Source organism: Notamacropus eugenii, chromosome 1 (assembly GCF_028372415.1).
Source record: "Notamacropus eugenii isolate mMacEug1 chromosome 1, mMacEug1.pri_v2, whole genome shotgun sequence".
Taxonomy (NCBI): domain Eukaryota; kingdom Metazoa; phylum Chordata; class Mammalia; order Diprotodontia; family Macropodidae; genus Notamacropus; species Notamacropus eugenii.
This window is the reverse complement of record NC_092872.1, coordinates 162,602,733-162,627,899: the sequence shown is the minus strand read 5'-3', so window position 1 is coordinate 162,627,899 and position 25,167 is coordinate 162,602,733. Positions and strand designations below refer to the sequence as shown.

The 25,167-nt window shown below is 36.7% G+C and overlaps 2 long non-coding RNA genes across 5 annotated transcripts in view; one reads left to right on the top strand and one right to left on the bottom strand.

Moving 5' to 3' along the window:
• LOC140509666 (uncharacterized) overlaps positions 1–25,167 on the top strand; it is a 37,873-nt gene that overhangs the window by 2,638 nt on the left and 10,068 nt on the right. Inside the window, exons 1-3 of one of the 3 annotated variants that reach the window (XR_011968874.1) lie at positions 4,018–6,673; positions 10,401–10,449; positions 22,758–22,826. This is a non-coding gene — a long non-coding RNA (uncharacterized lncRNA). The other 2 variants (XR_011968875.1, XR_011968870.1) reach the window with 2 other exon arrangements.
• Positions 22,152–23,888, bottom strand: LOC140509675 (uncharacterized). 2 transcript variants are annotated; one of them, XR_011968877.1, is made up of 2 exons: positions 23,583–23,888; positions 22,152–23,078 (listed from the first exon to the last, which is right to left on the bottom strand). It is a non-coding gene; the product is annotated as an uncharacterized lncRNA (long non-coding RNA). The 2 variants fall into 2 exon arrangements; XR_011968876.1 differs by having other exon boundaries at positions 22,152–23,048.

Below are 25,167 nucleotides of genomic sequence, written 5' to 3'. Positions count from 1 at the left end.
TTAGTTCCCACCCTCCAATAGATATTTTTAACTCCTATCCCACAGTCAAAACTCCTTAGCTATTCTTTTCCCTAGCAGACAATAAAACTATCATGTGACCAGAATTAGATAAATGAGAACTTTTCAGAAGTTTAAAACATAGGTCTTTGACCCAAAAGCAAGGAGCTTAGAGAATTCCCCTTCTCCTTTATCTTTCCCTTTTAAGGTCCCATTTAAACTCCATTATGTGGCAAAGGTCAGGACCGTATTTATAAAAAGAATAGTCCACTTAGGGTGGTCAAAGATGTTCCCTTCCCTCAACAAGGGAGATAAGCGAATGCCTTCAAACCATTCTCTAGCAAAGAACCTGCCCTTTATTGTCTTTATATCATCCCTGACTATCTTCTTTAGTTGGGTGCCTCAGCTTTTACTTAGTTTTGGCTAAAATACCAGGGAAGTTTTTCTTCACATTTAACTAAAGCATAGAAATACAAACACTTTGGATTGCTTCTCCATCCTTACTTTTCTCAACTTAAGCTACTTTTGATTTTGTGTACTATAGGGCTAACAATGCTGCCCATCATATTTATCAAAAATCTTTCCTGCCAGAACTGTCGCCCTATCCAAATCTCATCTTTCTTGCTTTTGAGCTCCTGCATTCTTTGGTTTTGCCTGTGCACTATAAAGAATATTCTACTTGATCTTATGTTCTCAAGTCTGCATAATAAATATTATAGCTAGGAATTAACATTTAGTGAACAAGTTTAAAAATATAAGCCCACAAAAATTCCTCTAACTTTTAAAAATTTAACAAAAAAAAAAAACACTTTACTTTTTCATTTAGCAAACTTGTAGTCTGATAAACAAAATACATTTTCTTGTAGGGTATATTTCCAAATTGTACACTATACAAACAGTGCCTGGCATGTGGTAGGAACTTAATAAATGCTGTTGTCTGACTTACAAACTCTACTGTAGCTTCCACAATCTAATTGTTAAAACTGTTGAAATAATTCTGCTATCAGGCAAATAACTCTAAATACATTCTTTTTATGCTTGAAAATATTTTGATAACTATTTTTGATACCTAAAAATATTAGTATAGAGATGCTGATATAATTTTATGAACATGAAAGGGAAGGGTCACATTGCTGAGAAGAAAGAAAATAGGAAAAATTCTAAGGTTTCCTCCATGACCTAATGAGGACCAACCAGAAAACTGGTCAATGTATTTTTTTTTCTGTGATTTCATCAATAGAGAGAACTACCATTAAAGAAATTCCAAGTTGTTCTGCATTATCCTCTTAGAGAATCGTCTATGGAAGTGGGAAGTTAAATGGCTTACCCAGTATCACCCTACTAGTGTATGTCAGAGGTGAGATTTCAACACAGGCGCAATTCCAGTGCTGGCTCTCTATCCACTATTCAGGTTGCTTCAACATGCTTAGTTGATCCTCAAATTGACCCAAAATTAATTACAACTTTTTTTAAAAATCAACTTTTTTTATTCTGAACTTGAAAAATATGAATATTTCCACGTATACAGAATAGAAAAAGATTATAGATGAAGCCCTGAATCTATTATATACAATTTGCTTTTTAAAAATTCAACACATGTTTCAAAGCTGTCTAGTTTATTTCCTCTTAAACCTCCTTCTATTGTCTTCTGCATATTTTTAAAATGCTCTATTACCCTCTTTTCTTTTTTTGACATCACTATCACTAGTCTCCCTCTGCCTCCTAAAGTAATAAGCAAAACAAATCCACATGTTAGCCATGTCCAAAAATGTATATATCAGTCTAGGCCTCTGGTCTCCCATCTCTCTGTCAGAAGCTGAGTAACATGTTGTGTTACTGGTCCTCTAGAATCATGGTTGACCATTGCCTCAAAAAGTCTTTCAAAACTGATTTTCTTTGCGGTATTGTTACTGTATAAGTAGTTCTCCTGTTTCTGCCCATTTCATAATTTGTTCCCAAGTGTCTCTGAAATAATTGTTTTCATCATTTTGTATGGCACAATAGTATAACATCACAATTCACAAATCATATTTTGTTCAGCCATTCCTCAATTGATGGGCACCTATTTACTACCTAATTATTTCTTTAGCAACTATTTGCTAATTTAAGATCACTACTGCTGTAAATGATTACTTAAAATATACCTAACCTTACTGAATACTCAAGATATTGGCAAAATGTGTCAAAATATAATAATATTACATTCTCATCCTAAAAGAGTCCCAGGTGAACCATTTACCTCTTAAACTATCCTCTTTCCTTTGGTAAGACCAGTTCTGGCTCATCCACTACATTTTGGGCAATCTATTTTAGCATTCTTTAGAAAGAAATAGGGGCAACTAGGTGGCGCAGTAGATAGCATGGGGCACCTGCTGTCAGAAGACTTCCTGACTTCAAATCTGGCCTCAGACATTTCCTCTCTGTGTGATCCTGGGCAACTCACTTAACCCCGTTTGCCTCAGTTTCCTCATCTGCAAAATGATCTAGGAAATGGCAAACCTCTCCAGAATCTTTGCCAAGAAAACCCCAAGTGGGGTCCAAAAGAATTGGACACTAAGGAAACAACTGAACATTAGCAACCAAGGATGAAGTTCTTCTAGTTGCTTATGAAGAATCACACCACCAAACAGCTTCATTGAACTTGAACCTTTAAGAATTGTATGACAGCTGTTGGCGTCCTGGAATTGTATTCTTTAAGGGAATCATTCTTGCTCTGCTGTTTTTATTCTGTTCAAAAACTCAAAATAAACCTTTGCTAGCTTCCAAAATATGTAGCACTGATATCAATTCAGTATATCCTGCATTATAATGGGTTTTTCTAAGCTTCACCAGGATTGACATCAGAGATTAGAATCCATGTTATCAAAGACTCGCTTTGATAGTTTGAAAACAACTCAAGGTTTTTGTTTTATCTTTCAGATTAAGTAGCTGGTATCCAAAGCAGCAAATGGGATGAATATTTTATGTTTCAGCCCTTTTAAGTGACAATAGACTTTGAACAGCTTTGAAAGCTCCAACTCTTAGAAGCTTGTCTCCTAGGAGTTGATTTTTAAAATCTCCCTCTGACTAAGGAAATATGAGAGGTATAAGAATTTTATCACTCAAGTGCCTTTGAAAATACTGCATTGCCACTCCCAGGTACAGACATGAAATGAACAGGAACCTCCCAAATTCATTTAGTCAGGCTTGCACTGGAGTCAAAAAGAGGACCAACTGGCTTGTCTCGGAGGGATATCTACTCTCTGCTACATAGGCCATCTAATCTTTCTCTCTCCAAGTTTTATGCAAATACCCTGAGGGTGTACCTTCCCCTCCCATGCTAAAGAACTTAACAGAAAAGTCAATCAATGAACATTTGTCAAGTGTCTACTATGTGTTAGGGGATGGAGATAAAAATTACAAAATGAAATGGCTACCATCCTCAAGAAGCTATTGTCACTTAAAAGGGCTGAAACATAAAATATTCATCCTCTCAAGAAGGGTAGCCAGGTGGCACAGTGGATAGAGTACTTGGCCTGAAATCATCTTCCTAAACACTCATCTTCCTGTGTTCAAATCTGGCCTTTAGCCACTTACTAGCTGTGTGACCCTGGGCAAGTCACTTAACCTTGTTTGCCTCACGTTCCTTATCTGTAAAATGAGCTATAGAAGGAAATGGCAAACCACTCCAGTGTCCTTGCCAAGAAAACCACAAACTGGGTCACAAATAGTTAGACACAAATGAAACAACTGAGTCTCTCAAAAGTTTAATTGACCCACAACACACAGACAAGATATATAGAGAATAAAATGGAGATAACCAACAAGTATAAGACACTGGATTTAAGAGAGATCAGGAAAGGCTTCTTCCAAAAGACAGAATTTTAGCTGAGACTTGAAGAAAATCAGGGAAGCCAGGATACAAGGTAAGAAGGGAGAGAATGACATGGGAGACAGTCAATGAAAATTCACAGCCAGGGATTGTCCTGTTCACAAAACAGCAAGGAGGAAAATGTCACTGGCTCAGAGTACATGGGGCAAGTACAGTAAAAGAGAAGCAGATGGGGTGGGGGTGGAGGAGAGGTTATGAAGGAACCAAGAGCTTTCTATATCCTTTTTTGGTACATTGCACAATGCTGGGCACACTCTTGGTACTCAGATCTGTCATGTTCACTTTTCTGGACCCCTGTTTCCTCTTTGGTAAAATGAGGGGATTTACACTAGGTGACTGCTAAGGTCCCTCCCACCTCCAACATTCATTCTATGGTTCTGTGAATGGTACTTTTCCCTTTCTTAGCTAGCTGCACTTTACTATCCTTTATTCAGTCTTTGTTTAGAACTTAAAATGAAAGACTTCAGAGCTTTGTTTATCCCCCTATTCTGAGTAGAGGAAGGCTGAGAACTTCGGATTCATGTCCACAGTATTACAGACATATATTAAACAGGGCCAGTGATGGCTCAGAGGAAGCTACATGATGCAATGGACAGAGCCCCGGACCTAGAGTGAGAAAAACCTGAGCTCACTTCTGGCCTCAGACACTAACTAGCTGTGTGGCCCTGGATAAGACGCTTAGCCTCTGTTTGCCTCAGTTTCCTTATCTGCAAAATGGAGACAAATAATAGTGCATACCTCCTAGGGTTGTTGTAAAGATAAAATGACACAGTTTAATAGCAAGGACCCTGGCACACACAGGAGGACATGCTGTACAGGTTCTTAGATCTGCTTTTCCAAAAGGAAAACAACTTTTGAGGGGTCAACAATCTAATCAAGCACATACATCATTCACTTAGTTCAGGGGAAAAAGTCAGCACCCTGAACTTCAGAGAAAATACAAACTGAGAAATAAAGACCAATTGACAGGGCTTCCAGCTGTCTGACCGTAAGCAATACGCACATCACAGATCGACAGATCCAACTGTCCAACCATTACATACATAGGTACTTACCAGAGACAGAAGCACCAACATCTGAGTTTTCAAAGCTGGGGGGCTCCTTAACGGCTACCCAAAGTCTCTCTGGTCAAACACTTCCAATGAGGAAGCCCCAAAACAAAGCCTCAGCTCAGAGTATAAATGCACTTTTCAGAGCCAGAGGGCATCACAACCCTTGAGAACCAGTGCCTCATTAGAAATTAACAAAAGGTCTTCCTACAAAACAAATCTCCCCTAATCAAGCTTCCCTTAATGGACAGGCCCATTAATAGGTGGGGAAGATCTTTAACTCTCATTAACAGAACTAACATTAGACATAGTAAATTGTAAAGTGTTTTGCACAGTGGCTGGCACATACTAGTGATATACAATTGCTAGTTATTATTATTACTATTACTACTACTACTACTACCACCACTACCACTGAGGAGGTTTGGGGGTGCTGGGACCTGAAGAAAGGCAAGGCAGAGATGCCTGGAATGAATTCACACATTCAAGCCTTCTCTTAGTCAAGTGACAAAAAGTTTATTGGAACACTTTAGCAAAAGTAGGCAAGGGTCCTTAGGGAACAAGCAAGATAGTGAGGATGGTGCTGGGGCTTACATGGAAAAGGGACATGGGAAAGGATACCAAGGATTCTAATTTGGTAATCTAGGCTTCTCGGTGTCTTTGGGAACTATGGATGGGAAAATGTAGGGAGTTTTGCAGAGATAAATTTGTTGATACCAGACATTAAGGAAGTTGTCAGAGGCATGGACCTTGGGGATCTGGCAGGAGGGAAAGCCCTTGAACCAGCCAGGGAACAAAATCCTTGGGTCAGGCACCCCTCTGTCTGTTCTAATGAGAGAAGGTGGCCTGCAACAGGAGAAAATTTTTTCACAGGACAGGGGCCTACTGAGAAACTGGAAGACTTCCAGAGACAGGATCTTAGGCTGGAGCCCCAGCAGCCCATCACCAGCACCACCATATTGTACTCAAAGTCCAAACCACTAAAACCATTTTGCTCCCTCTAGCCCTCTGGTCAAACCCTTACACCTACTCTTTATCCCTTCATCATTTTCATTTAGGAACAAAACATTTTGAGAATGAAATTCTTACTGAAGTACAAGTTAGTCTCTTCTTTGTCTCTTCCCTCAGTTTCTCTGTTTGCTGTTTTTAAATATGAGATTGGTGTTCATTGTTGCTCGTCCTTTTTGGCATCTGCCAATGGAGCTGGAGTTCTATCTAGAAAGTCACACAATCCTTCCCACCCAAAGACCTATCCTCCTGCTGTTTGTCTTGAAGAATGTGAAAAACTTCCCTGGAATACAGTAGTGTGGTACCACAAGAGCCAGACACTGACTCATTGATCATTAAAAAATGATAAAGTACTGTGATATTGTTAAGAATAGCCACTCCATGCAAGTGATCAGCTGCTGTCTGCACACAGGCTTCCAGGTTCTTCTAGAGGTCCCCAGGCAGCCGCCATTTTGTGCTGTTATGGGCTATAACTTCTCCTCAGAGCTTCCAAATCAATTGTTAGAAACTGCGTCTAATCTGACAGGGGCAGCTTCAGATTCCGGTATCTAAGCAGTGGTACATGATTACTTCGGAAGTGAGGAAGTCAGCTCCTGCCGTTACCGTATATGTTTGTTTAGAAGGTTGTGGCACGTTCCCTTGCAGCATTAGAATGGAGGGCAACTTGAAACTAAGAGAACCTCCAGTTGTTATTTAGCTGCTCTTCCCGTGGCTTAAACCAAGGATTTTTAGCTTGGGATCTGTAAAAGTAAGTGGGGTTTTTTGATAGCTTTTTTTATAATTTGAGAATTGCATTTCAATCTAATTTTCTTGCCTTACGAGTATTTAGTATCTCATTTTAATGCATGTTGAAACATTATTCTGAGAAGAGACTCCTAGGCTTCACCAGAGTGCCTGCCAAAAGTGTCCATGACATAAAAAAAAGGTTAAGAATCCCTGCTATAAACTGAAAAAAAAGGGGGGGAGGTTTTCAAATGTAAGCCTCTGATAGTAACACCAAAACACAGACAAGAGGCTCATTCAGCTAGTTAGACTCAAACTATTTAGGGTCCTTTTCACACACATGGGCAGCTCAATGGATAGGAAAGAACAAAAATTTGTAAAGCGCTGAAAACAGGTCATTAGAAAGTTAGGCAATGACTTTTTTTTAAATGAGAGAGGCAAACTGAGGGTCAAGTCAAGCCATAATTTAGCCAAGAAAAACACAAAGTAGAAAAGTTTCGATGTGGGAAGATTTCAGGGCTCGGTTTCTGGAGGAGAATATTGATCTGCCCCAAGATTACAACAGAAACATAATGCCTGCATTCAATTGAAAACTCTATCCTAGGACTGATAGTGTGATGTATAATGTATAATGTCTAACTCTGCTGGGAGTGAGTGAATGTTTCCCTCTTAAAAGACATTGATAATAGAAAAAAAAGGGGAGGGGAGGATGCAGAATCTACAACCTCCCACACTCCCAAGCCTGAACACTGACCTTCAAGTCAAGAGAGAGACAACACATAGAAACTAACTATTCTCTTTAATGTTGTGCGAACGACTAACAGGGCAGAACAAACAGATTTAGAAGTAAAATAAGCAAAGAGATTTCTACATACAAAACCACTATTTCTCTCAAACTAATTGCTTTAAGTGTGGCTTATATTAAAGGGGAAGTTTAGCTGACAGATCTGTAGTATAATACAGCCCCAGAAACCAGTAGAAAGAATATGTGTATACACACACACACACACACACACACACACACACACACACACATTCTTTAAGGAATATGCATTCCTCAATAAAACCTACCTTAAATAGAAACTAGAATGGCTCAATATTTAGGAGCAGGAAAATCTTATTCTTAGAATCATTCTTTATAAATAGAAGATAATTAGAAATATTTAGAATGAAACACTAAATTATTTCTGATTCTCACCTATTTCTAGATGTGCACTGATGATCAATAAATCAGCTTTTATAGCGACAATCAAGCCTGTGTGCTTTACCAGGCTTCTTTTGACATTTTTATTAAGTAGCATTTGCAGATCTGTCAGAAATGTGTCATTATAGCTTCAGTACACATTTATGATAATTGTTGCAGGACAATAAATATGACATTATACATGAAACTGTCTATTTGCCACCTTCCTATTCAGTAGTTCCCATTCTTTTCTATCAGAACGAATGTTTTAGCATTTCTGTTTTATGTAAGGAAGACTATTGTAAATCCATTTGAACATTATTTGCCCGTTTCGTAGGCTTATAATAATTTGGGAACTGACTGCATTGACTTCCTCTAGGGGAATAAAATGAAGAGGATCTTTCAGATTTCAGTTTCTAGTTGATTTGAACAGAAACTGGAATCACTCAGAAGCTTCTAGTAAAGAAGGTACTTTGTCCCTTTAAGAAAAACCCTGCAGTAATTTTCCATTACCCTGCACACTCCTGCCTACGTGGCAAGAATTGTTGTAAGGCTGATGCATCATGGGTGAGGCTCTGATCTTTCCCCGTTGCCTGGTTACCACTCTTGGTATGCAGGCTGTCAGCCAAGCTCCAGGGAAGCACCTTTGTTTCCAAGATGGGATTTGAATTCTGTTTTCATACAGCAGGAACAAAGCAAATTGCACCCCATTAAGCTTAACATAAAGCGAGAAGTGTAGAATAGGGTTTTAAAGTATATTCAGCTTCAATATTTATTTACTCTTCTGGAATAAAAAAAAATCCTTGTAGTTACATTGTCTGGATGGTCAAAGAAAATCAGAGGAATGCCTTAGGACTTGTAAAATATTCTGTTTTCCTTTCCATTGAAATAGATATCAGTATCAACAATCTCTTGTCTCAAAAACTGCAGATACAGCCACAGTTTATTGTAACAAAATATTCTGGCTTTACTTGTCTAACTAGTTCTGGGAGGGAGGAGTCTCTTGTCTCTAAATTTATGAACATTTATTTACTAGAGGGTTAAACTATGAGCACTAATTACAAGGTACTTCCCTTTCCTCTTGATATTTAGTTTATCTGCAAAAAAGTGAGGTCTTAGCAAATAAAAGAATCCTTTCCACTCCTTGCAAATGAATCTTTCTTTAATTTTGAAAAATGTGGGGATCTTTTTTTTCCTTTGCAAGGGCTGAGTTACATAATTAGGGTTGGTCTTAGGCAGGGATGGAAGTCTTGCACTCTAAATTGGGAAACTAAGAGGATAAATGGTACAGAATTTGGAGGAGGCACCTGGAAATTGCTCCCTTCCCCCTGCTACTTAATCCAATATCTCCCCTTTATTTCTGAATATTTGGAATCTATTTATCCAAATATCACCCCTATTTGAAATAGTTTTGTAAAGTCATATAAGGTTGTACCCACACAAATAGATAGCTCTGTTCTGAATAGAAGAAAAAAAAGTCTGTCTTTTTTTTTTCTACCATACCAGAGTGTTTTCTGCATAAATTAGGCACATAATGGTCCAGTTTCTGCCACTTCACTTGTCCTAGAGTGGTATAGTAGAAAGAGATAGCTTTGGAGTTGAGGGGATTCAAGTGACAGAATAAACAAGTGGAAATTCAGTTTGGGTTCCAGAGGACTTCGTTTGGAATCCTAGTTCAGCTACTTATCACTGTGTCACTCTTAGCAAGTGAATTTCCTATTTTGAGCCTCAGTTTCCTAATCTAGAAAATTAAAAGGTTGGACAAATGATTGATTAAGTTACTATTTCTGTGATTTCTATTTGTGCTTTATATTTTCTTGTTGTCTTTCAGATTAGGTGGAATGGATATCTTGTCATTTGAAATGGTTTGTCACCATTCATTAACTATCAGGTCTGTGAAATTGACAGACATTACTAGAGGCAGAATATTTAAATGATTCTCTTTTTTTTCTGCAGTGTGATATTAGAAGGTACAGAGTGTATGCTATTGAGATACGTACCAGATCAACACCAGATCAACATTATAAATTGCCTTAAATATAATGGTGATGATGACGGTGATAATTATGACAATTTGCAGATGTACAGTGTGTTAAGATTTATAAAACTTTTACTTAATAACAACTCTATAATAATATGGTATTATCATACGGTATAATAACAATAATAATATGTTATTATTCCCATTTTGATAAAGGAGAATTTCAGTGACTTGACTACAATCATAGTCTACTGTCAGAGCTGGAATTTAAATTCATTTCTGATCCCCATGTCCAGAACTCTTCACTGAACTGTACTTCTTCCTCCATGACAGTATACTTTTGCATTCAAATTTTCACTCAGCTTTCCCAAACTTACCAAGGACAGACAGGCAACCTGCCCTCCAGGCCAGCATTAAGGCTTTAGGTGATTAACTAAATGCCATGAGACTAAAAAAGGCAGTGTAGACTACTGGAATGTCTCATTTTTCAGATAAGGAATCTGAGGCCCAGGGGGGTCATGTAAAAAGACTTTGGCTCTTCTACTAAGTGTAACTTAGAAAAGTCACTTAACTTTTCTGTGTCTCCAGGTCATTTTATAGAAATGGAAGAAGATGAAATAAATACGGAATGCTTAAAGTAAGCACACTCTAAAGTCACTTCTGGCTTTAAAAGTCTATGATTCTAACTGTAATGCTGGTATTCTTAGGTCATAGTTTAAATTTTAACTTAAATTCTTACTTCTTGGTTACTTTTAAATTATCTCTCATTTCTTTCAGATGCTGAAAGAATTTGCCTAACTGCACTTACCTTGAACCTAAAATTTGTCAACCAGAAAAATGATTTCAGTTTAGGTCAGTCTCTAAATTCTAGACCAGAGGTAGGGAACTTGTAGCCTTCAAAGTCCTTGGGTGTGGCCTTTTGATGGAGTCCACATTTTTACAAAACAAATCCTTCTATTAAGTGGATTTGTTCTGTGAAGTTCGGATTGAGTCAAAGGGTCACACTTGAGGACCTAGAGGGTCAAAGGTGGTCTCGAGGTCCTCAGGTTCCCCACTCCTGCTCTAGAGGATAGATTATCAATTTTGTTGGTGTCAGACAGAGGGAAGTTCTTAGGGAAAGGGGGTAAGACATTTAGGGTAGAGTTCTTAATAATCTAGATATTACAAAACCGCAACTTTTATCCCTTTAGGATCATAGAATTAAGAAACGAAAAGTTAACTCTGAGATCGCCCAGTTCAGTCTCCTATTGCGTAGAACAAGGAACTAATGCCCAGAAAAATGTGCTGACTTTTCACAATGACACAAGTAGGAAGGAGCAGTCGGGATTCACACGCCAGTCATCTGACTCTGAAACAGTTCTCTTTCCATTACCCCTCTTCCTTCCCTTCTTCCTATGTATGCAGGCTGTACTTCAAGCTTCTGGAAAGCATCTTTATTACCAAGATGGGATTTGAATTCTTTTAGCATATACCTAGAAGAAAGCAGATTGCACTCCCTCCATTAAACTTAATGTCAAACATGAGTCATAGAATAGGATTTTAGAGTGTAGTTAATTTCAGTAGTTATTTACTCCCTTTGTTTTGCACCACACACACACACACACACACACACACACACACACACACACACATCTCCTATCTAGGATGTCTAACTTTTTTAAAAAGGAATCAGGATAATTTAGCCTTCTCCTTATCCTACTTTGCCCTCTTCTAACAATATCTCTAATATTTAATGTCTAATATTACATTAATAAAATTAAATTAATATCTAACATTAAATGTCTCTAGCATTTACATTCATCGTGGAAATCTGGATTCTAAGCAAAAATCATTTCAAAAGGTAGATATTCTTTAAAAAAAGACAGAGAAGAACTTGATATCATTAATACTTATTTAACAATTCAGGGAAATTGATTTCATCAGCGTAGTTACTTCTTTCACCTACTAGGATAGATCAATTTCTCTGTGACTTGGTAGTTGCCTTTTGAAACCTGTTGCAGTTTAAAAAAAAATCCATTAATTTGTGATGAGCTTCTCCACATTTAGGTAGGCTGATCATTAGCCAACAGACAACAAGACTGTCCCACAGGCCAGTACAAATGATACAGTTAAATATAAGGTATATGAAAACATTCTCAAAGTAGAGAAATCCTTTGCAAAGGTTTATAAGCTCCAACTGTTCAAAGGGAATTCTTTCCCAGCAATCTCCATCAATACTTATGTGACTGGGGTGGCAAACTGCTAATGATGGCTCTGTAAAAATTTAATAAAATAACTAAAGATTATTTCAACACCTTCTTCCTCAGGCACTCATTTACTGACCCTGAATTTAGGGAAGCAATGGAGCTTAGTAGATAATTTGTCAAACTTAGAAATAGCTCTGGATTCAAATCCTACTTTTGGAAACTAGATAGGATTTAGAGACAGTTCAAATCTTACCTCTACTACTTTCTTTTTTTATATATAATAATATTTTATATTTCCCCCAATTACATGTAAAGACAATTTTTAACATTTGGGTTTTGGGGGGTTTTTTACATTCCAAATTCTATCCCTTTCTTTTTTCCCTCCTCTCACCCTGAGATGGGTAAGCAATCTGACATAGGTTATATGAAATCATGTAAAACATTTCCATATTAGTCATTTTGTGTAAGAAAACTCAAATAAGAAAGGAAGGAAGGAAGAAAAAGAATTCAGACACCATCAGTTCTTTAGAGGTGAAAAGCATTCTTTATCATAAGTCCTTTCTAATTTTCTTGCATTGATAAGATTGAAAGAGTGGTCAATTAGAAGCCTGTTTGGGGTGCCTCTGAACCTCATCAATATTGCTGAGAATAGCTAAGTCATTCATAGTTCTTCACTGTACAGTATTGCTCTTTTACAATGCATAATGTTCTCCTGGTTCTGCTAACTTCACTTTGTATCAATTCACAGAAGTCTTTCCATCTTTTTCTGAAATCATCCTGTTGGGGAATGATTTGTATTCTTATAAATTTGTCTCAGTTTTCTATATATTTGCTACTTTCTAGGAGTGTGACTTGGTGAAGTTATTTCACTTCTCTGGGTCTCAATTTCCTTATTTGTAAAATGAATGGGTTGGACTAGATGATCTCTAAGATATCTTTCATCTCTAAATTAATATTCATCTTGATTGAGAATTTTATCATCCTATTATCACAAGAAAGCCACTTAACCTCTCTATACCCCACTTTTATCTGTAAAATGGGAATAATAATCTCATGGCTATTGATATTCAAATGAGATAATGTTTCTAAAGGGTTTTTTAAATTTTAAAGTGACAGTTATTAAGATTTTTAGAAAACATCAGTTTTCTATATTTACATCAGGAGATATTGCTTGCTAAAATCTAAATCCTTTTACTTAAAAAAAAACACACATACATAAAAGGCCAATGGACCAATGAATCCTTTATTGTCAGAAGAAAGTTGTGTGTATTTCTTCCTCAATTCAACAAGAAACATTTATTAAGTACCTACTATGTGTACAGCTCTATGTACAGGTGATACAAGATAAAAATTTAAAAGCTCCTTGTGAGCTGGTCCAATCATTCTGGAGAGCAATTTGGAACTATGCCCAAAAGGCTACAAGAATGAACATACCCTTTTACCCAGCAACGTCACTTCTAGGACTATATCCCCAAGAGATCATAAAAATGGGAAAGGGTCTCATATGTACAAAAATATTTATAGCAGCTCTCTTTGTGGTGGCCAAAACTTGGATATCAAGGGGATGCCCATCAATTGGGGAATGGCTGAACAAGTTATGGTATACGAATGTAATGGAATACTATTGTACTATAAGAACAGGAAGACTTCAGAGAGGCCTGGAAGGACTTATATGAACTAATGCTGAGTGATAGGAGCATAACCAGGAGAACTTTGCACACAGCAACCACAGAGTGCAAGGAATTTTTCTGATAGACTTAGCCCTTCACAGCAATGCAAGGAACTAAAAAATTCCCAATGGACTCTTGAGGCAAAATGCCTTCCACATCCAGAGAAAGAACTATGGAATTGGATCACAGAATGAAGCAGACCATTTTCTCTTGTGTTATGTTTTGTTTTGTTTTGTTTTATGGTTTCTCCCATTCATTTTAATTCTTCTATGCAATATGACTAAAGTGAAAATATATTTAATAAAAATGTATGTGTAGAACCTATATAAGATTGCACACTGTCTTGGAGAGGGAAGGGGGCAGGAAGGGAGGAAGAGAAGAAGGAAGGGGGGAAAATGTAAGATATATGCAAGTGATTGTAGAAAACTGAAAACAAATAAATTAATTAAAAACATGGGAAAACAAAAAAAAAGAAAGAAAAAAATTTAAAAGTTCCTCTTCTTCCCTAATGGAAATTCAATTCTACTGTGGTTATAAAATTTATAAGCAGATAAATAAATGCCAGATGATTTCAGGAGTGAATAAAAATATCCTTAACACTTGAATATAGGCAATTTTGCCTACTTTTCACTTGACAGATTTAGAAAACTAGGGCCTCTCCAGACATCTGAACTATCAGCCACTTTGAAAGATAGCAATTCACTATGCAAAAATGGTTATCCTAGATTTGATAAGCACAACCAACAAAATAACCCACTAGAAAGGACCAGCCTATGCTAGTTTCTACTTAGAAAGAATAAACAAACCCTAGTTAACTCTAGTTAGGGTCATCATGGTCTCAAAAGGCCATAAATGATTCTTTCATTCCTGAATTATTAATAGGATTTAGAGCAATAAGCAACCCTAGAGATCTGCTTATTGGCAAAGCTGTCCAATTCACAGCCAGTTCGGCCAAGTGTGGTCTGAATCAAATTAAAACGTAATTGGGAAATGTTTAGTAAAGTAAATGAAAATACACAGAGATGATGTTAATTTGTGGTTTTCTAAGTCAACATGGGGCATGCAGGGATCCATTTCTACGTGAAACTGACACCAGTATTCCAGTACAACCCCGCTGTTGCTGTTGGTGGTGGTGGTGGTGTTGTGGTTGTTGTGGTTGCTGCTGCGGCTGCTGTTGCTGGTGAAGAAACTGAGGTTCTGGGAGGTGACAGGCTGATTCTTTGAAACAGCCTAGTCTGGACATAGGTTGGAGCCACCATCTATTTACAAACATACAAAGCATGCTGTATGCTGGATAAATAGAAAATAATTAAGAGATAAAAAGGCCCTGGAATTAAGGGGAGGGGGGAGCTGGGAAAGACTTCCTGTAAAAGATTGGATTTTAGTGGGGATTTAAAGGAAGCCAGGGATGTTGAGAGGACAGACGGGGAACATGCCTGGAGCAGAGAGATAGAACGTCTTGTTCCTGGACCACCCAAAAGGCCATTGTCAGTGAATGGAAGAGTAAGTCAGTGCTAGGAAGGTCTAATAAAACCTCAAGGGGATAGGTCATGGAGTTTTGAATACCAGGCAGAGCATTTGCGATTTGATTCTGGAAGCCACAGGGAGCCGCTGGGATTTTTTAAGCAGGGAAGTGATATGATCTGAGTTTTACTTTAAGTAAATCACGTTAGTGGCTAAATGGATAATGAGTTGGAGTGGGCACTCCGACCAGCAGGCTACTGCAGTAGCACGGGCTTGAGTGGATGAGGACCTTCATTCTAGCGGTGGCAGCGTCAGAGGAGGGGACGTATTTGAGAGATGCCACCAAGGTGAAATCGACAGGCCTCAACCACAGTTTATTTGGAGGTGGGGATGGGAGGGTGTTTAAGAGATAATGAGGAACATAAGGTGATTCCTAAATTGTGAGTCAGAGGGACTGGGAGAATGGTGCTGTCCTCTTGTGATAGGGAAGGTAGGAGAAGGACAGGGCTTAGGGGGGAAAGATAATGGGCTCTGTTTTGAACAACTTTAGCTTAAGATGTCTTCTCTTCATTTTCATTATGATTTCTAGTCACTTTCCTCCTCTCTGTTTCCCCTGCTTTGGCCTCATTGTCCTTAGTCTTGACCACATTGTTAAGCAGTTCCAATATTATACTCTCCTCTTGAATCTCTTACTCACTGGTCTTATTTCTATTCATGCTTTGTTAAACCCTAACCCCTGGGTTATACCCACTACCTATTTTATCTGCTCCTCTTGATGTGTTCCTGGATACCTCTGGAAGAAGTCACTACACATTTATAATATCTAATCTAAACCAGATCCTCACTGCTATAATGCAAAAACTTTTATATTCTCTTATTAGCTGTCTGTCCAATTCCACATAGTGGCTAAGACAAATGTTCTCTTTCCTCCTTAAGCTGCCTTGCTTATCCTCGTCCCACACTGCTCTCAGCAGAGGACCTTACCTCATACTTCACTGAGAAAATAAAGACATCTGTCATAAATAACATCTTCATAATTTCACACTTCAAACTCCTCCATTATTTCCTCCTGTTCTGTAGTCTTGGGGGAAGGGATTGTTATCTTTTCCAAGTCCATTGCATTCTTGAACTTATTCCCTACTATGTTCTTTGGGAATTTGTCCCATAGATCATTGCCTCTTGCTAATTTTTTTTATATCTCTTTATCTGTAGGCTGCTTTCCTGACACCTATAAATATACCCAGGTCTCTCCCATCCATTGAAAAACAACAGAAAACTTTCACTTGACCCTTTCATCCTCTAAAGCTCCCGTTCTATTTATTTCCTTCCTTTTACAAACTCCTAAATAAAGCCGTCCACATTTGTTACCTCCACTTTCACATCTTTCCTTCCTTGCTCAGCTTCTTGGCACTGAACTTAAGACTCCAGTAACTGTTCTCCTCAAGATTACCAATGATATCTTAACCTTTAGTTTCAATGACCTTTTTCCCCCCAGTCCTCATTCTTCTTGACCTCTCTGTGGCTTTTCACACTTCTAACTCTTTCTCCTAGATATATCTCTCCTACCTGAGTTTTCATGACAATACTCTTTCTCCACATTCTCTTCCTATCTGTCTGGCTGTCTCCTTTTCTAGATCACTAATCATATCCCAACCTCTAAGTAAAGTTCACCTTCCTATTTCTGTTAAGTATACCACCACCAGACACAGATTCATGACCTTGGAGTCATCTTTGACTCTCCACTCTACCATTTCCCCCATTTCTCATTAGTTGCCAAGTCTTGTCCAGCCTACTTCCCCTCCACATCTCTAGCTAGCTTTCAGTCTTTTCTCTCCACTCACATAATCATCACCTCCACATGGACTATTATAAAAGCTTCCCTATTGTCTTTAAGGTCTCCTCAAAGACCTTTAGTTCTTCAACTTCTACTATTTTCTCTTCTTTCTCTATAATCTTTCTTGGAATCTCATCAGCTCTCATAAGTTCATTTATCATTCTAGGCCTAGCTCATCATTGATATGCAGACAGTGTCCATCCAAGACATATGTACTAGTGGCCTGGCTCTGTGATTGTTTGTTTAATTGTGTAGTATAATCTAGACAACAGGCATTCTTGTCACAGTTGGTTTTTCCTCTCTGGAGAATTAAGCCAAATTATTTTATGTAACTAAAGGTCTCATTTCAGAGGTTTCCAATATTCTGGAGCTTGATGCTATCAGTACAATAATATTCACAAATAAGCGTATTTGGAAAACCTCATCATGTACAGGGAAACACACTTCCATTTGGATTCAGTGTTAAACATCTTTCATGACAATAGCAAATAGCTTTGGTGAGCATATAACTCTTTTGTCTCTTATTAACTATCAGAAGTTTGAACAAAGTGATCTTTTTTGCTATATCTCTTTCAAGGAATTTTGCGTAACTTTGACATCATTCATGGTAGACACTGTTAAAAGAGAGACTTTATGGTGGAGTTTTTTTTCCTGCTGAATCAAATGCTTTTTTTTTTTTCAAATAGTCAAACAGTAAGAATGGTGGGATCTTGTGTTCTCTGAATTCTTTAGTTATTTTTGCAACAATAAAGATATAGCCTGATATAAAATATCATTTGGGAAAACATGCTTGTTCTTCTCTTATCCTTCCCACAAAGGTGCCTAGAATTTGTGTGTAGATGAATGCATAAAAATTTTGTACAGATGGCAAAATAAGCATATGTATCATTAATTACTGTTATTTTCTCAGTCACCATTTTGGGAACAATGATAAGATTCATGATATTTTTTCTAAGTGTTTAATATTTTCCCCTTTTATCAGCAATCTTGAAAATCACTCCCTCAATGTTCTCAAAACTGTGTCACCTCTAGTAGACCTCCTTTGTGCAGAATATAGTACAATTGTTCTTCCTATCTTTATTTTCTTTAACGACATTTCTGCCTGACAATAAAGTTCAAATGTAGTGGCTGTTCCGTCACTAATGCAGAAAAGTTTGTTACAGAAAAATAGCAGACCTTTTCCATTTTTCATCTGTTCATTGCCCTCTTCAAATTCCATTCTTAAATGTCCTTGGGATGATTTGGATTAGTTGGATCTTTAACCAAGTTTTTTTGTAAATTTTTTCCATTTCTACTGCTTCTCTCTGTTTTATGAAACAGTTGTTCAAAGTCTTCCATCCTTTTCTTCCATAAGATTTTACAGGTTAATTTATCTTCTAAACTGGTGTTTCCCTAAAATGCTGTATCTTTCCACTTGGAAAATAAGTTAAAGTATTTCCTGACTAAGGCAAAATGCCCATTCATTAAACTTCTTTAGAAAGGCTTGCTACTTTGTTTCAATGTTTGTTCTCTTATCCACTCTCCAGTTTTTACCGTCATCATTTGTTTAATCAGATCAGATAAGAGTTGCCATCTTTGCATACCATACATCTTCTTCAGTTTTATTTCTTCTTCTAACTTAGTATCTATAGTGGTCTGATTATACATGCGAACAGCTGATTCAGAAACAACTTCTACATTTATAACCAGTCATTTCCTGTGTATTAAAATATGATCTAACAGATTTATGTGATTTTTTCAGTGTTTGCCATATCTGGTGATTCACTGTGCTCTCTCTTCAAAATATTTTATTGATAATCTTTTCTTTTTTCTCTCTTTTTTTTTTTTTTGTCACTTTCCAATGATTCCATTCCTTCTGTCCCTGTATACAACACCCATTGTAAAAACAAATACTGTTAGGCAAAACATATCAATACTTTGACTATATCTGAAAATGCCTGTATCACTTTATATCTGTAGTCTACTACTTCTCCACCAAAAGAAAAGAAGCATACTTCAGCATTCACTGATGTCATGGTTCAGAGTTCTGGAATCTTTCAGTGTTGTTTTCCTTTATGTTATTGGTCACATATTCATCTAGATCGTTCATACATCTCTGGCCTCTTATTTATTACTTCTGAGTTATGTTTTTTTAAATACATTTTCCTCCCAATGTCCCCTTTTGCATTGAAGTCACAAAATATTAAGATATATATTAATTTCATTTGGAAAGTCTTGCCAGATTCTTCATACTTTCCTTATCTCTTCATTCTCTGCAAGAGATGTTGATATGTAAGCTACAACTTTTTTTCATGATGATCTTTTGGAAATGTATTCTAAGACAAGATGACCAAACGTCTACAGAATTATATCTTTGGTACCTTCTGATACATAATAAAACTAATGCCTTTATTTGCATTTTTCAAGGAGAACCAAACCATTTATCCCAGTATTTGTAATTTCCTTTTGGTTTTTGGTGTGATTTATAACAAAAATGGCAAGATTGATATGGTCTATTTTCTCCAGTAGAATATATTTTCAATGATCACTAAACAAAAAGCTTATATTTAGAGTACCAACACCTAAGTTTATATTTTTAGACAGTCTAAAATCTGTGTGATTCGTAGTACCCTCTATACCTTTTTCTGTCACAGCAGAAACAAAAGAATGACACACAGGTTTAAAGGTCAATTTATAATTTTCTTTTTTCATGGGTTGCCATAGTCAAATAATCTATCAACAGTGCCCATACTGTTGGTTATGAGTTTCTATGCATTTGGTTAGGCTGGTACTCAAAGCAGATTTAGTTTGTTGCTAAGACCATACTAAAAACCTTTCTCTATGGTAGAACCTCAGTCACTTATTAGCTGTGTGATCCTGTGTGACTTCTATCTGCCATGGTTTCCTTGACTATAAAATGAGGATCATAAATCTGAGGACCAAATGAGATAATATTTATAAGTTTCTTAGTACAGTGTGTGGCACATAACAGGCACTTAATAAATGCTTATTCCCTTCTTTACATCCTGCTAGAGCTTATGGTTTACCGGCAAAACCCTTGAATATCCAGGGTTCCCTCAGTGCCATGATGAGAGACTGGAATAGGACATTGTCAAAAGACAGTGGAAGATATTATAACAATTTATTTGGATCCTAAAATTTCTCCCAAATGAAGTATTCAGAATTTTGATCCATAGAGTCATGAAGTCCTTTTTTTAAATACAGGACTTTCCATTTATGTTTTAAGGCAGTCACATATATTATATTGCTCTACACATCTTATACAGCCAACAGAATACAATCACTTTCTTACTGCCAAAAACATTTTGAGATTAAATAGTGAGAAATGGAATTTCTATAAAATAAAAGATAATTACTATTTCTTAAAAAAATAAAAAAGTCCTGCCCTTTAGTTGGGATAATAGTGCTACTGTCTTTGATAGATAGAGGAAAATGGAATAAGGTGGGGAGAAAGGTACTGTCAAACATTGAAAGATCTTTCCAAAGTATTTACTAATTGAATATATCCAAAGTCTAAGCCTGGTTCAGGAATGAGAGGAATGTTGTACTTTAGGTTAGCTCTAATTTTAAATAGTGTCCCAATCTTAGACATGGAATCAGAAGAACTGGGTTTAAGTTCTAGATCTGGGCCTTTCTAGGCACATAATTACAAGTAAATTACAAGTTCTTTGACTCTCACAGGTCACTGAAAAGTAGAGATAATACTTATACTAACTACTACCCACAATTATGAGGAAAGTAATATATAAATCTAAGAACATATATAAATGTGAGCAGGTATTGTCCTTTTTTTTTTCTTCTCTTCCTCCTTCCTTGCTTATATCTTCTTAATATTTTCTTTGGGACAAGAAGAAGAGAAAGGGATGAGACTAAACCCTGATAATTAAAATCACGGGTTCTTCATACAGAGTCATTGGGGATACTTCAACCCTCTCATTGAACAGAAAAGAAAACCAAGGCCCAGACAGAGGTAATGAGATACCAGAGGTCGGTCACAAGGATCCAAGTGTTTTGAGTTGAAGTCAGTTCCTTTCCCTTACCTTATGTTGACACATGTGCTTGATAGGTATGGAAAGGAAGAAAAATGACTTCCTAGCAAAGTGTTTTCCCTTTCTTAGGTACAAGACACTGCAAACTCCCAGTGGGGCCAATGCTGCTTAACTTTTATTTTGTATAATGGTAGGTAAAGACACTATTAAACTGCCAGGAAGTTTCATTTCTTTTTTTTTTTTTTAAGAGAGGAGAGGTGGTGATGGGAGTCAAGAAGAGGTAATTTAGCACACATTTTACATCAAATTTCACAAGCCTATTACCATTTTGTGTCTCACTAAAGCTTGACGATCACACTGAATCTTGAAACCAAAATTATGGCACACTTCTGAAACAATAAAGAATGAAATCCCTAATTTTAGGCTTCTTTAAATGTGCATTTCTGCAGTAAAAATTCTTTGTCCTTTAAGAGCTATGAAGCAGTCACAAAGCTGCTGTTTATGTAAAGGAAACAAATATGAGTTAGTTCTCCCTCTGTATTCCTGATCATTTTTCCTGATTATGCCCAAAGAGAGTTAAAAGATTAATTTCATCTCTGTTATAAACACCAAGAGCACAGCTTCCCTTAAATTTTTCAAAAGGGAAACAATGATTCATTTATCCAATTAGGAGGTGGGTAGTGGTTTTAAAGTGGCAGTAAACCAAATGAGTTGACACTGGGTCACAACCTACAAAGAACAAGTCTATCAGGAAGCAAGTAGAGCAGGGAGTCATACGTATAACTGGTTGCAACTGAAAAAAGAAAAAAAAAGCATCAGAAAAGGTGGTATTTTGCTCTAGATGTTTACTTCATTTTATAAATTATTAAATACATATTATAAAAATTATGTATTTTTAAAGACATGCAAAGGTTTTGCATTTTCAAAAAGTTAACAGTTTTGTTCACTCTGCATTTCTTCCTCCCAAAATAATGTGGGAAAGAAGCACTGTAGCTCTGGATAGGCGCTGTCTGCTCTGAACAAATATTTTAGGCTTCTAACTAGGGCATTGTTACCTCTGCATTGCTTTTCCCAAGGGACCCCAGCACTGTTTGTTAAAATGTGATTGGCTTAGCAAAGGGGTGGAGAAATGAAACACTCTTCACAGGATATATTTAGTGAAAGCTCAGCCCTGGAAGTGCTTGAACAAGAGAGCTTTTGTCCTGCCACCGAAATGTTTTTCATAACACCATATGGGTCAAATACTTGAAGCCATTTCGATGTTTCCATTCTATTTTTTTTTTCCATTTGCATTCTTTTAGTCTGAAAGAATGCGGCATTTTTCTGGGAGTTCATTTTGTATCAAAATTGCTGTTTTTAACAGTCTTTCAAGCTCCGTTTTAAACAATCTTTGATTCAGAAATTCACATGGTTTTTTTTTTTTTTAAAACAGTGCATAAATCTGTGTTTTTGCAACACTAACTATAACCTTGGGTTTCAACTTCAATATTTCAGCATCTGTACTTGAAGACTCACGTTTTGACATAATATTAATTTTCCAGCAAAGATTCTAATACACTGTAAATTCTAGGTTGAGTCCACAGTTAATTGATTGTAGCAATAAAGGCTTGTGCACTATTAAAAGGACTGCAGTTTTAAAAATAACCACTCCCAATATACTGAGAGGTAGCCAGTTTTCCTCAAGTTAATTCATAGTCTCTAACCATGAAAGATTTGTTTATGCACTCGTTACTGCAGTTTCTTTGCAGCACAGTAAATTTGTACTATGTGATAATGGCTTCTCTTTCTTTCCCCCTTTTCAGAAAAAGCATTGCCAGCTGTAATCTTAATCACCTGGTTCTCATTCTTTGAAGGAATCCTTGATTTGATGCGTGAGTACTCCTGAGTATTCCTCCCATGGATGCAGATGAAACCCCTCTACACTTTTTTCTCCAGGGTGATTTTTGGCCATGTTTCTTTCATCTCTCCTCCACATGAACGAGAGACTTTGCTCCTTTTCTCTCTTAGAATTCCAAAGGTATCCATGTATTATTCAGGCGGTCCATCTGTTTTCATTATATGAGGTTTTGGTTTTTGTTTTGTTTTTTCGATGACTGTGTATAAGGAGAAAAATCACTGTTTTACTGAAAATAAAGACCAAATATTAAAAGCATATTATGGACTACTTTGCAACATTAGAATAAGTAGTGTGCGTGTGTGTGTGCGCGTGTGTGCACGTGTTAGAAACTTTAGTTATAGCATGATAGCTATAATCACAGTAGAATCTCATTTTAACATTGAAGTCTGGGAGAAAAGATAAATACCCATGTTGCAAGTAAGCTGTTTTCTAGTGGAGTAGATGGTGATACAATACTACATGCACAACAGAACATTATTTGACCTGCGTTATAAATAATTCTGCAGTACAAATAAAAAATATAACAACTTCAAATCAGCATTTATTTTCCTTAAATTCATTTTTTTTTTTTTTAGAAACATGGGTTTTGGGGTTTTTTTTTGCTATCAGAGAAAGTTTGAACAATACAGTACACAGCAAAGTACAAATAAAAAATATGGGGATTAACTGAAAGTGAAATGACAGCCATAGGAAACATTTAGAGATTTAGCTAATGAGCTGTTTAGAGTACCTTCTGATGCCTGGGAGATAATTTCACTCAGCATCCTTTGTAAGCAAGTTACTTGGAAGCAGTCATTGTGCTTTGTTTCTTGTCATCTTTGCATTTAAAAGAGGTGGTGAAGTCTTATCAAAACTCAATTTGAATGATCAACTTTTAAAGGAAAAGAAAAAAGAGAGTAAAGAAATAGTTATTTGATGAAAGACAAAAAAAATATATAGCTTTGTCACTAAAGGTATTAAAAGCAAGCATTAGCATTTAGGAAGTCTTTCACATGCTTTTTATTTGAAAATTTGAAGTTCAATACTTTCAAATGTATCTCTCTGCTACAGTGACTGCTTATGTCCCAAACCTCCCAAGTAAAATCCAGTAAAAAAAAAAAAAAAAAAAAGTCATTCCTTTATTTATATCTCATTTGCAATTTAAAAATAGCTCAGCTTGAAAAAATTACTTACGTTTATATGAAGCTTTAAGGTTTATAAAGAATTTTCTCACAACAGTCCCGTGAATTAAGTAGTACATATGTAATCCCTATTTTTCAAATTGTGAGAGGCAGAATAGGATATTCGATTGAGGCTATAATCTTTAGAACAGGGGTTCTTAACCTTTTTGTGTGTGTGTCATATTCCCCTATGGCAGTCTGATAAAGCCTGTGAACCTCTTCTTAGAATAGTACTTTTACATGCATAAGATATATAAAATTACAAAAGAAACCAATTATGTTGAAATAGAGATATCAGTTTTTTTAAGCTCACTGACTCCAAGTTAAGAAACCTTTTTGAGTATCCACACTGGAGAAAAGCCCTGCAGACATGAGGAGTGGGTAATCAGCTCTCAAAGCTTCAATTTAATTATTATATTTATGGGAAGAAATTTATTATGAGCATCTAATTTAAAAACTATTAGATATTTCACTTTGAAACGGAAGTCTGTAACTTTCCTGAGTTGCACAAATCTTTAAAACTTCTTATTCATAGTGAAATTTAAATTCTTATAACTCGCCACAAGATAGAAAGCCAATCTTGGCTTAGGAAGACAAGCTACGTGACCCTGGGCAAATCATTTAACTTCTTTGTTCTTGTTCAGTAGTTTTTTAGTCATGTCTGACTGTTCTTCACCCTGTCTGGGATTTTCTTGGCAAAGACAGTGGAGTGATTTGCCATTTCCTTCTCCAGCTTATTTTACAGATGAGGAAACTGAGACAAACAGGGTTAAGTGACTTACCCAGGGTCACATAGTTAGCAAGTGTTTTGAGTCCTGATTTGAACTCAGGAAGATTAGTCTTCCTGACTCCAGCCCAGCACTCTATCCACTGCGTTAACTTCTCAGGGCCAACAGCAACACACTGAGATTGAATATTGCAGAACAGAGGCAGATCTGCATTGGCTCAGGTAGCTTCCTTAATGGGGATTCCCTACTACAGTAACAAAATCATGGATCTAGAGTAGACCAATAAAAAATTACGAATAAAAAAACCTGAGATTCAGAGTCACAGCTAATAAGTACCATTTCTATTGACTATACAAAGTGTCTTTCCACTATTTCTTATTTACCAACCTTTTCTTTTCATGACAAGATGTAGTAGGGATATAGTGGG